Source organism: Myotis nattereri (assembly GCF_964212035.1).
Source record: "Myotis nattereri genome assembly, chromosome: 2".
In the NCBI taxonomy this organism is placed as follows: domain Eukaryota; kingdom Metazoa; phylum Chordata; class Mammalia; order Chiroptera; family Vespertilionidae; genus Myotis; species Myotis nattereri.
In genome coordinates this window covers 191,927,093-191,945,193 of record NC_138076.1, presented here as the reverse complement: position 1 = coordinate 191,945,193, position 18,101 = coordinate 191,927,093, and the positions used below count along the sequence as shown (strand labels likewise).

Below are 18,101 nucleotides of genomic sequence, written 5' to 3'. Positions count from 1 at the left end.
TGTTTTACTAGTGACTATGTACAAAAAGTAGAGATACCTCAGGAGGGAAATTTCAAAGTACTGAATTTTTAAAGTTCTTGTGATTTCAAATACTTTGATAATGATTTTGCTTCCTAACTTTTTATGTGAATCGGTAACATCTTTCTTCATCGAGCCATAGCCTATTTAAGTTGGAGGTGTGGATTCACTCTCTGGGATGGTATCAGTATGGCAGGAGAGAAGTATGCTTTTGAAATGAAGAGTCAAAGCCAGACTTTGTTAAACTGTACAGACTGTGCCTCTCCGACAAACACCCACATTATCGGCCACTTTTGTGTGTTGCCTTCATATTTTAAACTTGCATCATTTTGTTGTTGTTTACTTCTAAAAGAGATAAATTATCATTATTCTGTGTGAAGAGACTGTCTCCTATATGGTTAATGGTCAGTACCAAAAGCCTTCAGTACAATAAAGACTTCATTAACACAAACATTTCTTATATATATATATTCAGATAATCAAAATATAAATACATCAATAAAAGAGACACAATCCTATTCCATGAGTTATTTTTTAGGAGTCATTTTGCATTTACTTTATTTCTAATGTTAGAAATGGATCTCAGTAGCTTAATTCCATGATTTTAAGATCATCTATGAATAATTTGCTCAAGAAATACATTTAAAATGAAAGAATATTGCATTTCTAAAACTTTTCACTTGATTATAACTTTGCTCATTATTAACATAATTTAGATACAATGATCATTAAGAAATAATCTACACATTGCCCAAAATATGTGTGTAAACATTTGAAATATAAATCATTAAATAAGATAACAGGATGATGATGATGATGGCGGTGGTGGTGATGATGATGAAGCAGTTAAATGGGAGATCTCTGATGGTTATGACTTAATCAAGTTTTCTAAGAGACAGAATTCACTCTAATGAAAGAACATTACCGATATATTCCATGGTCTTATGAAACATAATTCTCAGCATCAGGTCTAACTTGAAAGAACAACATCACCTAAAAACTCATCAAGAGTAAGTTACAGCCCTGGCCGGTTTGGCTCAGTGGATAGAGCGTCGGCCTGCAGACTCAAGGGTCCCAGGTTCGATTCCAGTCAAGGGCATGTACCTTGGTTGCGGGCACATCCCCAGTGGGGGGTGTGCAGGAGGCAGCTGATCGATATTTCTCTCATCAGTGTTTCTAACTCTCTATCCCTCTCCCTTCCTCTCTGTAGAAAACCAATAAAATATATATTTTTTTAAAAAGTGTAAGTTACAAACAAAATATTTCTGATAATATATTTGCTAGTTTTTACTGCATTATAAAATTAAGGCACTGTGAATCAAACAAAAATAACTTTGCTGGTAAAGAATTTTTATATGAAATGCATATAACCTCTATATAAAAATACAATATATAAACTGTATTCAATATTTTAATAGCATCATTAGCAAGCAAACTTATCTGCTTATTCCATGCCCAACTACTGTCATTAATCTGAATCATTTTATTACAGAAATTGCACTACATATGTACAAACATTTTCAAACACTGCACTAAGTATGTATTTTGCCTTTACAAATTCACCTTTCTTTGTCTCTATATTTTTTCTCCATCAAAGAACTAAGAAATTTATAGGTCTAATGTGTTCATTTTCATTTTTGTGCTGTATTCTATTGTGTCCATATTCCATGATTTTTTTGTCCATTTTATAACTAATGGGCATTTATATGATTCCTCAATTGGAGCATTTATATGACTCTTCAATTTCAGCTATTAAGAACAGTAGTAAGATGCACATTTTTGCATGTATATTCTGAAACACATGTACAAATAATTCTCCACTATAATAAGAAGGAATACATTAATGGGTCTTAGGATATGCATCTTCATCTTAAATGCATAATGCCATACTCTTGAACAAAGTTGTTTTACCAATGCATACCAGTAATCCAAGAAATATAGTATGAAAATTCCTATTATTTAGATCCTTTCCAATATTAGAAGCATCACAAAATATTAACACTTGTATAATTATATAACATACTAGTAGCCCGGTGCACAAAAATTTGTGCACTCAGCAGGGGGCGGGGGGGTCCCTCAGTTATTAAACATTTATCGGCACAACACTGACCACATTGGTGGTGGTCGTGGTCTTGTCAGAATGTGTTATATTATGCAGATGAAAAATCTATTTAAACAGATTTGATGTATTTTCAAAGATAGAAGAATTGTCCCTGTCAACTATTTTAGTTGATTTATATCTTCAATAATTGTCATCATTGCAAAGTTTTCAGTCCCCATATGGATTGCTGGATATAATAGGTCATGAGCTGTCCCTGTCCTTTTAGCCTTTGTGACCTTAAGGACTCTAGTTTTCCATTTATATGTTTAAGTACCAACCTTACCGGCTTAAAAATGTCAGCTTTTAACACTGCTCTCTCTGTTCCATATCTTCCGATGAAAAGTGGAGTTGGGTTGTAGCACAGGAGAGAAATTCTGAAGGGGAATATTGAAGTAATGACTGCAGTAGGAGAAGAGGGAACCTATTTCCCTGGCCACAGGCGCTGGCGCCCTGGACCACAGGGCTGGCAGCTTCTCCGGGTGGCTGCAGCCTGGGACCTCGGGCGGGTGGCTTTTCTGTCTCCTGGGCTTCAGCCAGCTGCAGGCGCTGGCGCCTGGACCAAAGGTGGGCTCCTTCTCCTTCTCCTTCCCCTTCCCCTTCCCCTTCCCCTTCCCCTTCCCCTTCCCCTTCCCCTTCCCCTTCCCCCTCCCCTTCCCCTTCCCCCTCCCCCTCCCCCTCCCCCTCTCCCCCTCCTCCTCCTCCTCCTCTTCCTCCTCCTCCTCCTCCTCCTCCTCCTCCTCCTCCTCCTCCTCCTCCTCCTTCTTCTTCGCCTCCAGGGAGGGCAGTCAGTTATGTGTATATGTGTGTGCATGCAAACATAGGCGTGTACGTGTGTATGTGGAAATCTGCTGGGCAAGTCAAAACCATAGAAGAGTTGCCCCCTATCTCTTGAATCTTCCAGAGATATCCCCCACTTTTTTATTCTATCACTACTGGAGAGTCAGTATTTGCAGCCAGCCAACCAGTGACTCTCTCAGTGTCTATTTCTGACTTCTTCTTTCCCTGTCTGTCTTCCAACCCCGTAATCATATTTCCACCTGGATGCATCATGTTTACTCCCAATATGCTGGACCGGGTCTCATGGGGTTTGCAGTTTGAAAGATGCTGCGATCCACGTGGTGGCCAGGGCCCGGTCTCAGGGGGTTTTACCCTCAAAGTTTGAAAGGTGCTCGTGATCTACATGGCAGCCAGGACCCGGTCTCAGGGGGTTTTACCCACTCACTTTGAAAGATGCTAGGGATCTACATGGCAGCCAGGACCCGGTCTCATGGGGTTTGCAGTTTGAAAGGTGCTCGCGATCTACCTGGCAGCCAGGACCCAGTCTCAGGGGGTTTTACCCGCGCAGTTTGAAAGGTGCTGGAGATCTACTTAGGGGTTAGTGCTGCCTCTTCTCTGCCCCTCCGGCTTCTCTGATCACTGATCACCAGTATGGGTGGAGGGCAAGGAAGAGCTGGCCACCGGAGCCGCTTCTTCCCTGCCCCGCACGCTACTCCGATCACAGCTGGGGGTCGGGCAAAGGTGGCCCCGGTTCTCCGATCACGGCTGGGGGGTCACGCAAAGGTGGCCTGGTTCTCAGTTCACAGCTGGGGGGGCGGGACAAAGGCCCCAGTTCTCTGATCATGGCTGGGGGTTGGGCATGGCTGCCTGGTCCTCCGATCACAGCTGGGGGTCACACAAAGGTGGCCCCGGTTCTCCGATCATGGCTGGGGGGCGGGGCCAAGGCCCCCAGTTTTTGCCTGCCACCTGGGTACATGATCACAGTCAGTGGCAGGCGTTTCCCCTTTTGCCTCCCAGCATTGTGCCTATGTATGCAAAGTAGCCGCCATCTTTGTTGGCAGTTAATTTGCATATCACCCCAATCAGCCAATGGGAAGGGTAGCAGATGTACGGCTAATTACCATGTTTCACTATTATTAGATAGGACTAGCAACAATAAAAAACACATTTAAAAAAGGGACAAAACAAAAAACCCCGATTTCACATGGTGAATCCAAAAGAAGTGGGGTTGGCCCATGAAGGTTTTTATTGGTTTACTAGAGGCCCGATGCATGAAATTCATGCAAGGGGATCGGCCCTCGCAGCCCCATCTTCATCTGGAAGGATGTCCAGAAGGTCATTCAGCTGTCCAGTCTAATTAGCATATTAAACTTTTATTATTATAGATGATAAAACTAGTGCACGAAATTCATGCACGGGTAGGGTCCCTAGTGGCTTCCTTCATTCTGAACCGCCTCCTGGTGGTCAGCACACATCAAAGCGAGCAGTCAAATTCCCAGTTGATCGAACTCCCGAGGGGATAATTTGCATATTAGCCTTTCTTTTATTATATAGGATTACACTTAACCTTTACAATTATTTTTCAATTCTAATTTCAAACTTCTCTTTGGTTAGAAAAATTTGTGTTACTTTTTCCATTTTGGTAACTGTAATTATATATACAATTATTCATATTGCATTGTATCTTATTTATAAACTTATCAATATTTCATTATAGACTTCTATAACCATACTTCATCAGGTTTCAAATACTCTACTGTTACCAAAAATTGTTAATACAGTGGAGACATGCCCTTTAGTGAAATATTATGTCATATCACTTTAAGAAAATATAATTACTTAAAGCATGTTGTAGGGAAATGTTAGTGCTCTTTAACAAACCTTGATATAAAGAAATGCTGAAGGTTTCCTATTAAGATATTTTCCCATAGACTGCACAAGGTTATTTCAAATCCTGTCTATAAACTTAAAATTGTGCTTTTCTCAGGGAATGTAACTGCCAGAGTAGTCTCAAGGCGATCTGTCTTAGCTTGCTGTTTCCAAAAATTATAAGAAAAGAGTGGCCTGAGGGAAAGGTAGCTGATAACACTATGAAAAGCATCATGACCTGATATGTCTGTACCTTAGTAAAGATCCAAAATGCTGTTAGAATAGAAATAATGTTAATGATGAAGAGGAGGAGGAACGTTGTCACCACTTTCATGGCCCTTCTATGGGCCTCTGTACTTGAGTCCCTCAAGCCCGTCAGGTTGAGCTGAAAATTCTTGGTGTGTCTCACCAAGGACAGAAATAAAAGAAGCAAAGAGATCAGAGACAGGAAAAAGGGGATAACATAGGTAAAACTAAGAAGAAGAAGACATTTAATATAGAACATTTCATTTGCCTCTAACTGCAAAGTCATATTTATTTCATGTACCCTGTAGGTATTAAACCACAACTCATTAATAGCATCACGCATTAAGAGGTTAAGAGACAGTAGGAAGAAAGATCCCAGGAAAAGCAGAAGAACCACCCTGTTGACTCTCCTCTTCAGCCACATGAAAAAGGAGTGGGAGAAATTGGCTATCTTAAGGAAGTAGAAAATGCTGAGGCAGGTGGCAAACCAGATAGTTAGGTGGTTAGTTAGTGCCCAAAGAACAGTAACCACCTTTGCTAGTTTACCATTAGCATACAGATGTGGAGCTAGACCCATTATAAATGAATCCAACAGTATTACCAACTGTTGAATGATTCTGGCCAGAGCCTAGTTGGTGAGGATGAAATCAGCTGAGGAAGCTTTCCTAATCCTGAACCATTCGATGCAGTTCACCAGTCCGATGAATCCATTTCCTAGCACTCCTAAGATGAGTATTCCTATTGACACAACCATAAAGGAGGCTTTCATTTCAAATGACATCGTTATAAGAACGTTTCTAATGTTGTGCCTCAATGAAAGCTTTATAGTGTTACAGTTGCCGATGGACATCCATTTATGATGCTTTCCATAAATATTTTCACCCTAATTCCAGAAAATACTTCCAAAATTCTGCTTCGAGATACAGTTCCAGAAACCTTCACAAAAGAATAGTTCAGTCCATTTGAATTTTAATTCCAGTGCTAAACCTAACAATTTTCTAAAGACACACACATTTCATGAATACCTATAGTATTCCTTACAGTCAGCTACTATATAAACAAATGTTGTCCACTTATCTTGACACCAGCTGCAAATTTTCATTTGTGCCACTGACTAAATGGATGAAGTAAAATATGTACACATGCAAACCTGAGAGAGATTATTTTCCACTTATTTGTATTTCTATCTCCTTGGAACACACATCTAAATGCAAATATTTTAAATTTTGAATAGTAATATGTAGGGAGCGACTATGGTGTCAAACCTTGGACTGACCTGTGGCAGGGCCACAAAAAAGTCCCAGCTTGGAGGGCAGAGCCCTCCTAGCATAATAAGCTTGACCTTATAGTCCTCTCTTCTTCCTAGGTACCTAGTGGGCTGTGGGAGGTGCAGCAAGTGCTGCCAAAACAAGGTGAAACTCACAAGAACATTGTAAACATGTTGACCACTTCCCTTGTTTTTCTTTGTGTGCTCTGACTATAAAAGAAAGCTTGGGCATGCAGGCTGTATCATGTTTCCTGATCCAGGCTCAGTGATCCAACCTAGTCCCTGCTGTATTCTCTTGTCTGTCTTCTTTAATCTTTCACTGCCCCTCCTCAGGCTCACCGAACCTGGCCGTGCTGGTGCAGCACAGTAATTGCTACAAAAAAAGCTTTTATATAATTCAGTTACTATTTGTTACTTGTCAGTAAGATCCTTGTAAAGATCAAGTATTTTTGTTGATACAATTTAATTTACATAGATAATTTATTGTAATTATTTCTTGTTCAAAGACCACACCCAAGTCCTAGAACAAACAACTAAAAATAATCACAGAAAAATATTATAGAAGCTAAATCAAAACTTAAGGAAGTATACTAGGAATGTACACAAGGCAGCTACAAACGTCACAATGGAAAATCAATTATATTTTTGTGAATTCAGTAATATTTAGTGAGAATTTGAATTATTTAGTTTTTATGAAGAAATACAGAAACAAATTCAAGACTGATGTAGAGGTATGTGAAGTTATCAGTGACATGAATAAGTATGACTCCCTTCTAAACAGAAGAACTATTTTTGTCTTACAATATCTTAATGGCTTTTCAATTGAAAGGTTTCTAACTGCTCTCCATGTCCTAAATGAAATGTCTTCATCTTTCTGGGCAATAGAGTGACTATGTTTTTCAGACTCCCTTACAGATGGTGTGGCAAAGTGAATAATGTTTATCAATGTTTGGTGAGTGAGAATTAATTCACCAGAGCACTATTTACAGGCTGACCCCTAAAATGTCCCACACACATGCTCCCCCATATAACCTCCCTGCTATCTGGAATGGCCATGATTCCAAGGCAATCTTGCAAGCTCCATGTTTAAGGTGGCATACTTGTAATAAGCCGTCTTCACTGGATAACAGCATGAAGCAGGCTCCTCAGACATATCAGGACTGTTTAAAAAGCAATAGCAAATTTAGGTTATGTATGAGTCACTTTACATTTTGAAGCCTATTGGTGTCTGCTGTTCATTCACCCAGTCTAAGGCAGTAAGTGGAACTAAGCACATACAAATTTGTTAAGAGGCATTTGAAAAGTAAATAAAAAGTACCAGGAAATCTATGCCATCTGCAGATTTTGTGATGGGTTTTGATTTCATTGGTTTTTCAGATCTAATGCAGTTTATTCATGTATTTATTTAATATTTAGAATATCATTTTCTCCCACTATCCAATGGGCTGGGTTTTATGTCCTAGAAACTTTGCAGGACACAGGAAAGATATCATCCCACATTATAGTACTTATATTCTCCTGGGCAGACAAGTGATAAAAAAACAAATTAATAAATCAGATGTATGAAATATATACATTAAGGTATAGGTATTATGGTGAAGATTTCATAATTCCATGATTTTAGTTCTTAAACAAGGTTATACATTTCTTTATTACAATAGAATTTGCTACCAAAGCTATGTCAACACACTTTCAGTCTCATCATTTTGCACAAGACTATATAAAAACAGATCTTGAAGACATTTTTAATCATTGTTACATAGACATCATATATATCATTTATTTATTTATTTATTTATTTTTGTTTGTTTTGTTAGGGAACTGGAGGGTCATATATATCATTTCATGTGTGCATAAAGGTCATTGACTTAGGTACTACAATTATATACTGTACTTATTGTGAGCATATATTTAAGAACAGAAAATTTTTACTCCTTTTTTGTGAAATTTAAAGGGAATGTTTACCTAGCAAGATGGAGAAGATGATTGACAGTTCAGAGACCCAAACATGGTTTAGGTAAACTAAATAAATTGACATTAGTTTTCTATTTTGTTGTTTTTGTGGTTGTTGTTAATCTTAGTTGAAGATATTTTTCCATTGATTTTTAGAAAGTGTGGAAACATGGAAAGGATACAGAGAGTGAGAAACATCGATTTGAGAGGAACACCTCAATTGGTTGCCTACCGCATACACCCGAACCCAAGCAAGGCCAGGGAATGATTCTCAACCGAGGTACCAGCCTGCAACCTAGGTACATGCCCTTGGGATCAGCATGCAATAAATGGTGCTGTCTCTCCAGTAACCAGGATTCACAAGTGCAGGAATCAAGGGGTGGAAATGTTTTACCACTCACTATGGCCCCTAGTAACCCAGTATCAGAATGTACCCTCTTCCTCCGACCTTATGTTCTGCTGGCCTGGAAGTCATTGTACAAAGTGAGGAGCTGTTCTACCAGGAGAAATAGCAATGATTTTATCAAATGGGAATTTGAGACTGCCATTCAGCCATTTTGTACTCCTTAGGCCTCTGAATCAACAGGAAAGAAGGGAGATACTGTGATGTCTCGGGTATTTGACCTTGGTTACCAAGGGGAAATTGAAAACCATGCCCTAGGTGTCCTAGGATTCATATTGGAAAGAATCTTTGGTTCGTCTTCTATAAATCATCCTCTTTGGGGAAATTAAATACAACACATAACAACAAACACTTCAAGAAAGCATATTCATTTTTATTAGTGTCAATAAGGAAATGTATCCACACCCTTCTTTTCCCAAACTTTGGTCACAAAATAGATATATTCATGAACTACTCACCCTCCAGTAATTTGAAAGAAACTGGACATGGATGTCTCATGGTGACATTTTCCTTGATGGCAGCCTGTTTACTGTTGTGCCATTACCACAGGTTTTAATTATAGGGAAAGTTTAGGAGCAGAATTTAATCTCAAAATACATTCAAAAATGCAATGGCTGCCAAGGAGGAGGGAAGCACAGCAGCAATGCTCCCCCATCCTCCACCCCTCTCCTCCACACACACAGAGCTCATTTTCTCTTCTGCCCTCACCCTGGTGCCCACAGTGGATGAGTGGGTCCACCACCTTTGCCAGAGGTTGGAGCTCCTGACAACCCATGCTCTTGGCCCCCTGAGGTAAGTCAGAGCACATGCTGGTCAGCTTGAGGGTCCCCTACCGGGAGGAGGATAAGTAGTTGGAAGAGGATGTGGAGCTGGAGAAAAAGAGAAGTAGGAGGAAGAGAAAGAGATGAGCCACTTCTTGCTGAGGCTGGAGGGGATCGGCCACATCAAAGGATAAGGAAGAGCACTTAAGAGCAGATTAATCCCTCTGAACTGACCCCATTCATTTTGTGTTCCATTTGCAAAGGTTACTTAACAGATGCAACTACAAATACAGAATGTCTTAGTATATGTTGAAAAAGCTGCATTATAAGACATTTTTACTATAACAACAGATGTCCAAAATGCAACACAGTAGTTCATTAGACACAACCTCTTTATAACCTAAGGTTGGACCGACAGTTACAAGACATATGGTACAAATTAGAAATCAATCTAGAAGAAAGAGGAAAAAAGAAAATGCATGAGTTTATAAAGAAAGAGCTATAGAAGTTCCTCAACCTGCTCTTCTACAGCCAGTCCCTTCAAGCAAAAGAAGATCTAAGAAAGCCTTAGAATCAGTGTTTCAGATTCCACCTGAACTTGATATGTCTTTATTACTAGAATTCATTGGTGCTAATGAAGGTACGGGATACCTTAAGCCAGTGGTTCTCAACCTTGGCTGAACATTAAAATCACCTCGGAATCTTTTTAAAATCCTGATTTCTGAGCTTCATCCTCCGGAAATTCTGTTTCTTTGTTATGGGTTGAGGCCACAACATTAGTAACAAAGAAACAGAATTTCTGGAGGATGAGGCCCAGAAATCAGGATTTTAAAAAGATTCCCAGGTAATTCTAATGTGCAGCCAAGGTTGAGAACCACTGAGTTAAGCAACTGGGAAAAAAAGTTTCTCCAAGCTTCAGGAAAAGCTGCTGGGACTGACCAAAAGACCCTGAGCAATGAATGAATAGATCACTCTGACACACATTTTTGTGAAAGAGAAGGCTAAGGGGATATTGGCTTCAGTGACTATGCAGCCTTGATTGTCAGCCTCCTTAGGCGTTTATTGTAACAACAGCTTGAACTAAAATTAACCTATAGATACAATCAGCAGGGTAAGCATCCTTGAGAAAACACATGCATCTGTAGTGTCTTTTAAGCAAGAATGTGTCTAAGTTAACACCTGGGGGCTCAGACTTGTTTGGAAAGTCAAGGCAGGGGCAGCCACCTTCAGCTAACTCCTGCCTCATGCCTCCCCACATCTCCCGCAACCCCCTTTTTTTCTGGCTGCAGAAGACAGAGGAAGCTGGTGAACTTTCTGCTTTGAAATGCTGTGTCGGCAAAGCGTGTTTATTGCTCAAGGTCCAATTTTGTAGATTATAAGAAAAACAAAGAGAATTATAATGACAGCAATGGTTAGCCTGATTAAGAAGACGGGTTAGTCTAATTAAGAAAAAATATATATTTACAAGTATTAAATCTATACTTCTAGCAAGGTGTACGGGACAGGATTATAAAGGGGAGGGGACTAGGGTGAGGAAGGTAGCTATGTGAAGGCCTGGGGTCTGTAGACATCAGCTATTGTCTGGTGATGAGATGACGTTGACAAGATAAGACTTTGACTCCTGGTGGGCCAGTTTGACCATACTTATCGGTTCTGCTTGTTGGACTCACAGCTGAGTTATCTCACTAATTACTTCGTAGAGGCCTTGAAAAGAAAACTTAAAAAAAAAAAGTTAACTCCATACTCACATAAATATATGAGTTCTAAGATTTAAGATAATACGATTACTTTTCAGATTAATTCATGTGCTCCATCTATTAAATTTATTATCTAGTATACTTATAATTCCTTTTAAGATTTCTCTTTGCAAATCTTCTATGACTTTTATAAACATTCTTCTTTTACAATTATTCTTAACTATTCCTACTCTATTTTCTTTTCTTCCAGTTATATTCCTTTCTTTATATCCCTTCTTACAATTTTTACTTCCTCAACTCTAGTTCATCTTTACTTGTGCAAACCCACTTCAACTTATATATACCTTCTGGAACTTACACATACCCTTTTAGATTCTTTATTTCACTTTTTTTTCTTGATCTCTATACCTTCTATTACATGAAAACTATAAATTCCTTCTAATTATTTTGAATAAAGGTTAGTTCTACACAGGCTCCTCTATTCCCAGCTTCAGAGCATTTGGAGTGGTGAAAAGTATGTCTCAGAGTTCTACCTATTTCTCCTCTAGTTGGCCTAGCATCTTTGCTCTGCTCATGTCTGTCTAACTGTCTACTATATTCCCTCAAGGATCTTGGCTCTGAATTCTTTCAGGGAAAGGGGACGCTAGATTTCTTCTGTAACTGCTTCGTGCTGAGGCAGGTCAAAGGTTTCTCTCAGAGCTCTCTTTCAGAGGGAAAATGAGGCCTGGGTGCAGAAAGAGTTGGCAATGGTGCCTAGAGGTAGTACTCACTAGGTGAATGTAGGGCTTGTAATCTGGTGTAGAAAACTATGATATAAAATTCAGTATTATTAGGCAAAAATTAGAACAGTTTCTAATAATTTCCTGTTGAAGCAATTTTTCTCCCTAAAATCACCTGTATTTTTATTAAAGACTAATTTACCTACTATAGTAAGTCTAGTTGTAATTTGGACCAATTGTTTGCATAAACACAACAAGAATAACAGTTGATTACACAGGCTATTTTTGTTTTTAAAATATGCTTTGCTGGAATCTCATGGGAAAGTTTACTCCCAGGCAAAGAAGCCAAGCCACACAGTTGCCATCAGGCTTTGCCTGGATTCCTGTAGAATTGGGGTGCATTCCTCAAGTTGAGGTCCCTACAGGTGTCTTGGGGTTTCTTTCATGCCATCTCTCAGGAAAGCAACCTTCGTTCCTTTCCTGGAAAGACTGCCATGAACCACATGACCAAACAAGGTACCAGGCTATTTATCTAAGGGGCTTATCAGCTCCAAATTGATCTTTATTCCTTAGAGCTCTCTGGTGACATCCAGAGTCCTGGTATGTCTCTCTTTCAGACATGATATTTCAGCAAAGTTTTGGTTAATAAAGCTATAATTGGAAACTGACTTATGTCCTGTTATGAAGAAATCAGACTTTTATTGGATTCATGCAAACAAACATATTACTATGAGAATAATAACTACCAAAACTATAATTATTTTTTATTCATCTAGTCCTATAATCAACTTCTTTTTCTCTTGATTTTTCTTGCCAGCATTTCTGTACATTTAGATACTCTGTAGAGTTCTAAAAATTTTTAACCAATTTGAGGGAATGACCTGAAAGTTTATTCTTAGAGATATATAGCTTAAAATAAAGCAGAGTCCTTTACATGGATCCCTCAGGAGATGTAACTTTTTAAAATGTATTATAACAAAACAGTGACTGTCTCCAAATAAGAAAAAATTTAAAATGATATGGTTATTGATTTGATTATAATGTAAATAACATGGCATCTGCCCTTTCTGCAAAACACAATATTTCACAATATTATAACTTATAACAATTAGTTATAAATGAAAGCATATTGGAATATATTTAATATGCATATGTAAATAGAATATAATTATTATTTCTTTATTTGACAGAGCTTCCCATATACCTTAAGTAGAAAATATCCTTCATAAAGAGAGAAAGCAAATCTTAAATTTTAAACCCTGCGGAGGTAGTCAAACACATTCTATTATTATATATTACTAGAGGCCCGGTGCACAAAAATTTGTGCACTTGGGGGGGGAGGCAGGTCCCTCAGCCCGGCCTGTGCCCTCTTGCAGTCTGGGACACCTCAGGAGATAACGACCTGCTGGCTTAGGCCTGCTCCCAGGTGGCAGAGGGCTGGCCCAATCCCTAGGTGCAGCCCCTGGTCCGGCTCAGAGCAGGGCCGAATGGGGAGTTGGGGCGCTGCCCCCTGTCATGCACAGAGCAGGGCGATCAGGAGGTTGTGATGCCACCCTCAGTCACACTCAGGGTAGGGCCAATTGGGGGGTTGGGGCACCATCCCCTGTCACACTCAAGGCAGGGTCGATGGGGAGGTTGCGGCGCCACCCCCTGTCATGCACAGAGCAGGGCCAATTAGGGGGGTGGGGCACTGCCCCCTGTCACGCACAGAGCAGGGCCCATCAGGGAGGTTGGGGCTCTGTACCCTGTCACACACAGAGCAGGGCTCATCAGGGGGTTGGGGTGCCGCCCTCTATCACCCACAGAGCAGGGCCGATCAGGGAGTTGGGGCACCGCCACTCTCACACTCAGGGCAGGGCCGATGGGGAGGTTATGGCTCTACCCCGTCACACACAGAGCAGGGCCCTTGTGGGTAGGGGGGCGGTTGGGGCGCCGCACCCAGTCACACACAGCAGGGCCTATCCGGGGGTTGGGGCGCCGCACCCTGTCACACACAGAGCCACAGGGCGATCAGGGGGTTGGGGAGCTCCCCCCTATCAGGCACAGAGCAGGGCTGATCAGAGGGTTGGGGTGCCTTCCCCTGTCATGAACAGAGCAGGGTGGATAGGGAGGTTGTGGCCCCGCCCCCTGTCACACACAGAGCCGCAGGGTGATCAGGGGGTTTGGGTGCTGCCCCTGTCACGCTGATCCCGGTGCCGGGAGGCATATTACCCTTTTATTATATAGGGTAGAGGCCTGGTGCATGGGTGGGTGCCGGCTGGTTTGCCCTGAAGGGTGTCCTGGATCAGGGTGGAGGTCCCCACTGGGGTGCGTGGCCAGCCTGGGTGAGGGGATGATGGCTGTTTGCAGCTGGTCACACATCCTTCAGGGTGGGGGTCCCCACTGGGGTGCCTGGCCAGTCTGGGTGAGGGGCTGAGGGCTGTTTTCAGGCTGGGGGTGACTGAAGCTCCCAACCACTCCTTTTTTTCTTTTTTTTCTTTTTTTATTCTGAGCCAGCTTTAGCTTTGAGGCTTGGCTCCAGCTCTTAGGCCTCTGCTGCTGAAAGTAGGTTTCTGGCCTTTGCATACAATGTTGCGATCCTGCTGGCTGAAGTCCGTCGGACTAAAGGAGGTTTCTGGGGTTTTGTTTAACTTCTATATTTGTTACATAGTTGCTTAGAGTTGCAGCTCAGAGGCCTGCAGCGGCAGGTGGGGAACGTTGGAGTCCTCCGTCACTGAAGCAAGCAAGCCTCATGTTAGTTTCAAGCTGCATGGCTGCCAGCCGCCATCTTGGCTGGCAGTTAATTTGCATATCGCCCTGATTAGCCAATGGGAAGGGTAGCGGTCGTACGCCAATTGCCATGTTTCTCTTTTATTAGATAGGATTATTATTAAACTAGAGGCCCAGTGTACAAAATTCATGTACAGGGGTCCAGGGGGAGGGTCCCTCAGTCCGGCCTGAACTCTCTCACAATCCAGGACCACTAGCTTCTAACCACTCGCCTGCCTGCCTGCCTGATTGTCCCTAACCACTCTGCATGCCTGCCTCATAGCCCCTAACCACTCACCTGCCTGCCTCGTCACTGCTAACCACTCTGCCTACCTGCCTGATCACTCCGAACCACTTCTGCCTTGGCCCCTGCCGCCACAGCTACATCCAGAAGGATGTCTGGAATGATGTCTGGGAGGTCCTTCGGTTATCTGGTCTAATTAGCATATTATGCTTTTATTATTACAGACAGTATTAAGTAATTTATTCATTTAAGATAATCAAGTTCCTGATTAACGTAACTGTTTTAGTAATATATATAAAACCTTTACTTTCTAGGTAAATTGGCTTATTTTTCCAATGGAAAACATACTCACATTCTCAAGAAGTATAACAGAGGTAGTGAATTCTTTAGCTGAGAAACAATTCCCTTGAATTTGGAAATCCTAAGTGGGCTCCAATGACTTACTGCACAGTTACTTTCATTTTCTTACTTGTTTTTGAGGGTTCCATCATGTTTTGTTGCATTTCTGGTTCCTCACATAGGGAACCACTTGCTGGGACTGACCAGCAGACTCTGAGTGAAGGATGAATAGATTACCCAGTGGTTCTCAATCTTCTGGCCCTTTAAATACAGTTCCTCATGTTGTGACCCAACCATAAAATTATTTTTGTTGCTACTTTATAACTGTAATGTTGCTACTGTTATGAATCGTAATGTAAATATCTGATATGCTGGATGGTCTTGGGCGACCCCTCTGAGAGGGTCATTCTACCACCAAAGGGGTCGAGACCCACAGATTGAGAACCGCTGGATTACTCTCACACACGTTTTTTGTGAAAGAGAAGGCTAAGGGGCTATTTGGATTTAGGGACTAAGCAGCCTCGATTGTCTGCCTTCTTAGACTTTTATTGTAACAACAGCTTGAACTAAAATTAACTATTAGATACAATCAGCAGGGTAAGCATGCCTAAGAAAACACATTTGTCTGTAGTGTCCTTTAAGCAAGGACGTGACTAAGTAAACACCCAGGGCTCAATCGTGTTTGAAAAAGCCAAGGCATGAGCAGGTGCCTTCAGCAACTCCTGTCGTATTCCTCCCCACAAAAAGCAACTATTGGGCATGTAGAAAACTTTCTGAGAAAAAAAATGGGTCTTGATCTAGCTTGTCAGGTAGAAATCATTAGTGGTGATCACTTGCTGGAGCGATAGAAACTCTAAGGGAATTTCCACATGCAAAGGGTGATGCAGCAATGCAGGCTAATGGGCCTAGAGTAGATCTGACAGTCCATGGGCTAAATATAGACGGTCTTTACTCATTCATTCTGGTCTTGTGGTTTCTCCTCTGAAATTACTTGAATATTCTGAGAGTATCAGGAGGGTGGAGAGAAAGAAAATAAAGTGGCTTCTCAATGTTATTTTGTGTCTCACCACAGAGTGCATTTCACCAAAGATATTTACTAGAAGTAATTGCTGCCATTTTGTGCTAAGACATAATATCTCTTTTCAACACCAAGCAAAATATTTCTAAATACAACTTGGAATGATAGAATGCATCAGTTTTACTAGCAACTATGTACCAAAAGCCGAGATACCTCAGGCGGGAAATTTCAAAGTACTGAATTTTTAAATTTCTTGTGATTTCAAATACTTTGATAATGATTTTGCTTGCTAATTATTTATGTGAATCAGTAACTACTTTCTTCATTGAGCCATATCCTTCTTAAGTTGGAGGTGTGGATTCAGTCTCTGGGATGGTATCAGTATGGCAGGAGAGAAATATGCTTTTTAAATTAAGAGTCAAAGCCAGACTTTGTTAAATTGTACACACTGTACCCCTCTGACAAAGACCAAACTATTGACCACTTTTGTGTGTTGCCTTGGTATTTCGAACTTGCACCTTTTTTTTTCTTTTTTGTTGTTTACTTCTAAAAGAGATAAATTATCATTATTCTGTGTGGAGAGACAGCCTCCTCTATGGTTTATGGGTAGTACCATAAGCCTACAGTGCAATAAAGACTTCATTGACAATATATATATATATATATATATATCAAAATATAAATAATCAAATAATCAAAATATAAATACATCAATCAAAGAGACACAATCCTATTCCATGAGGTATATTTTAGTAGTCATGTTACAGAAAAACCGGAGAAGAACCAAGCAACGCTTAGAGAGATGGAGTTACATTTATTACGCGCAGGCCCAGAGGAAAATGTCTCTCAAATTCTGCGTGAAATCACACAGGAAGTTTCCCATATTAATACTATCTTAGCCTCTTTGTCTCCCAAATATGAGGTTTTTCCGGTTCCCTTTGCAAGTTCTTGAAGAGCCCTATGTGCTGGGGCTTTGAGACCTCAACCAAAGGATTGGCCTGGTGCCAGCACTGATAACTTTGTCTGGGGAAGGTTTAATGGCCTCTCTGAAATGGGAGTAGTCTTATTTTCCTTATTATTTAAGCCAGCAAGCATTTACAGGAGCCAGAAATAGCAGGGTTAAAATTTCAAACAGCAGTTTTTATATAAAATGGATGCTTCAGTCATTTTGCATTTACTTTATTTCTAATGTTAGAAATAGGTCTTAGTAGCTTAATTCCATGATTTTAAGATCATCCATGAATAATTTGCTCAAGTAATACATTTAAAATGAAAGAACATTCCATTTCTAAAGCTTTTCACTTGATTTTAACTTTGCTCATTACTAACATAGTTTAGATACAATGATCATTAAGAAATAATTTACACATTGCCTAAATTATGTGTGTAAACATTTGAAATATAAATCATTAAATAAGATAACAGGATGATTATAATGAAGATGATATGATGATGGAGGCAGCTAAATGGGAGATTTCTTACTGATCGTTGTGACGTCATCCAGTTTTCTAGAAACAGAATTCACTGTAATGAAAGAACATTACTGATGTATTCCATGGCCTTATGATACATAATTCTCAGCATCAGGGCTAACGTGAAAGAACAACTTCACCTAAAACTTCATCAAGAGTAAGTTAAAACATAATGTTTCTGATAATATATTTGCTATTTTTACTGCATTCTAAAATTAAAGCACTGTGAATGAAACAAATAATACTTTGCTGTTATAGAATTTTCATATGGAATGCATATAACCATTATGTAAAAATACAGTGTATAAACTTTCTTTCGTATTTTAATTGCATCATAACCAAGCAAACTTCTGTTCTCTGCTTATTACAGGCCCAGCTATTGTCAATAATCTGAATGATTTTATTACAGAAGTTACACTATATATGTACAAACATACCCAAACACTGCAATAAATATGTATTTTGCTTT

The 18,101-nt window shown here is 40.3% G+C and overlaps 1 pseudogene across 1 annotated transcript in view; it reads left to right on the top strand.

Moving 5' to 3' along the window:
* LOC308513977 (polycomb group RING finger protein 6-like) overlaps positions 1-18,101 on the top strand; it is a 50,947-nt pseudogene that overhangs the window by 7,539 nt on the left and 25,307 nt on the right. Inside the window, exon 2 of the transcript in view lies at positions 9,814-10,052. The product of the transcript in view is annotated as a polycomb group RING finger protein 6-like (transcript). The remainder of the gene's footprint in view (positions 1-9,813; positions 10,053-18,101) is intronic.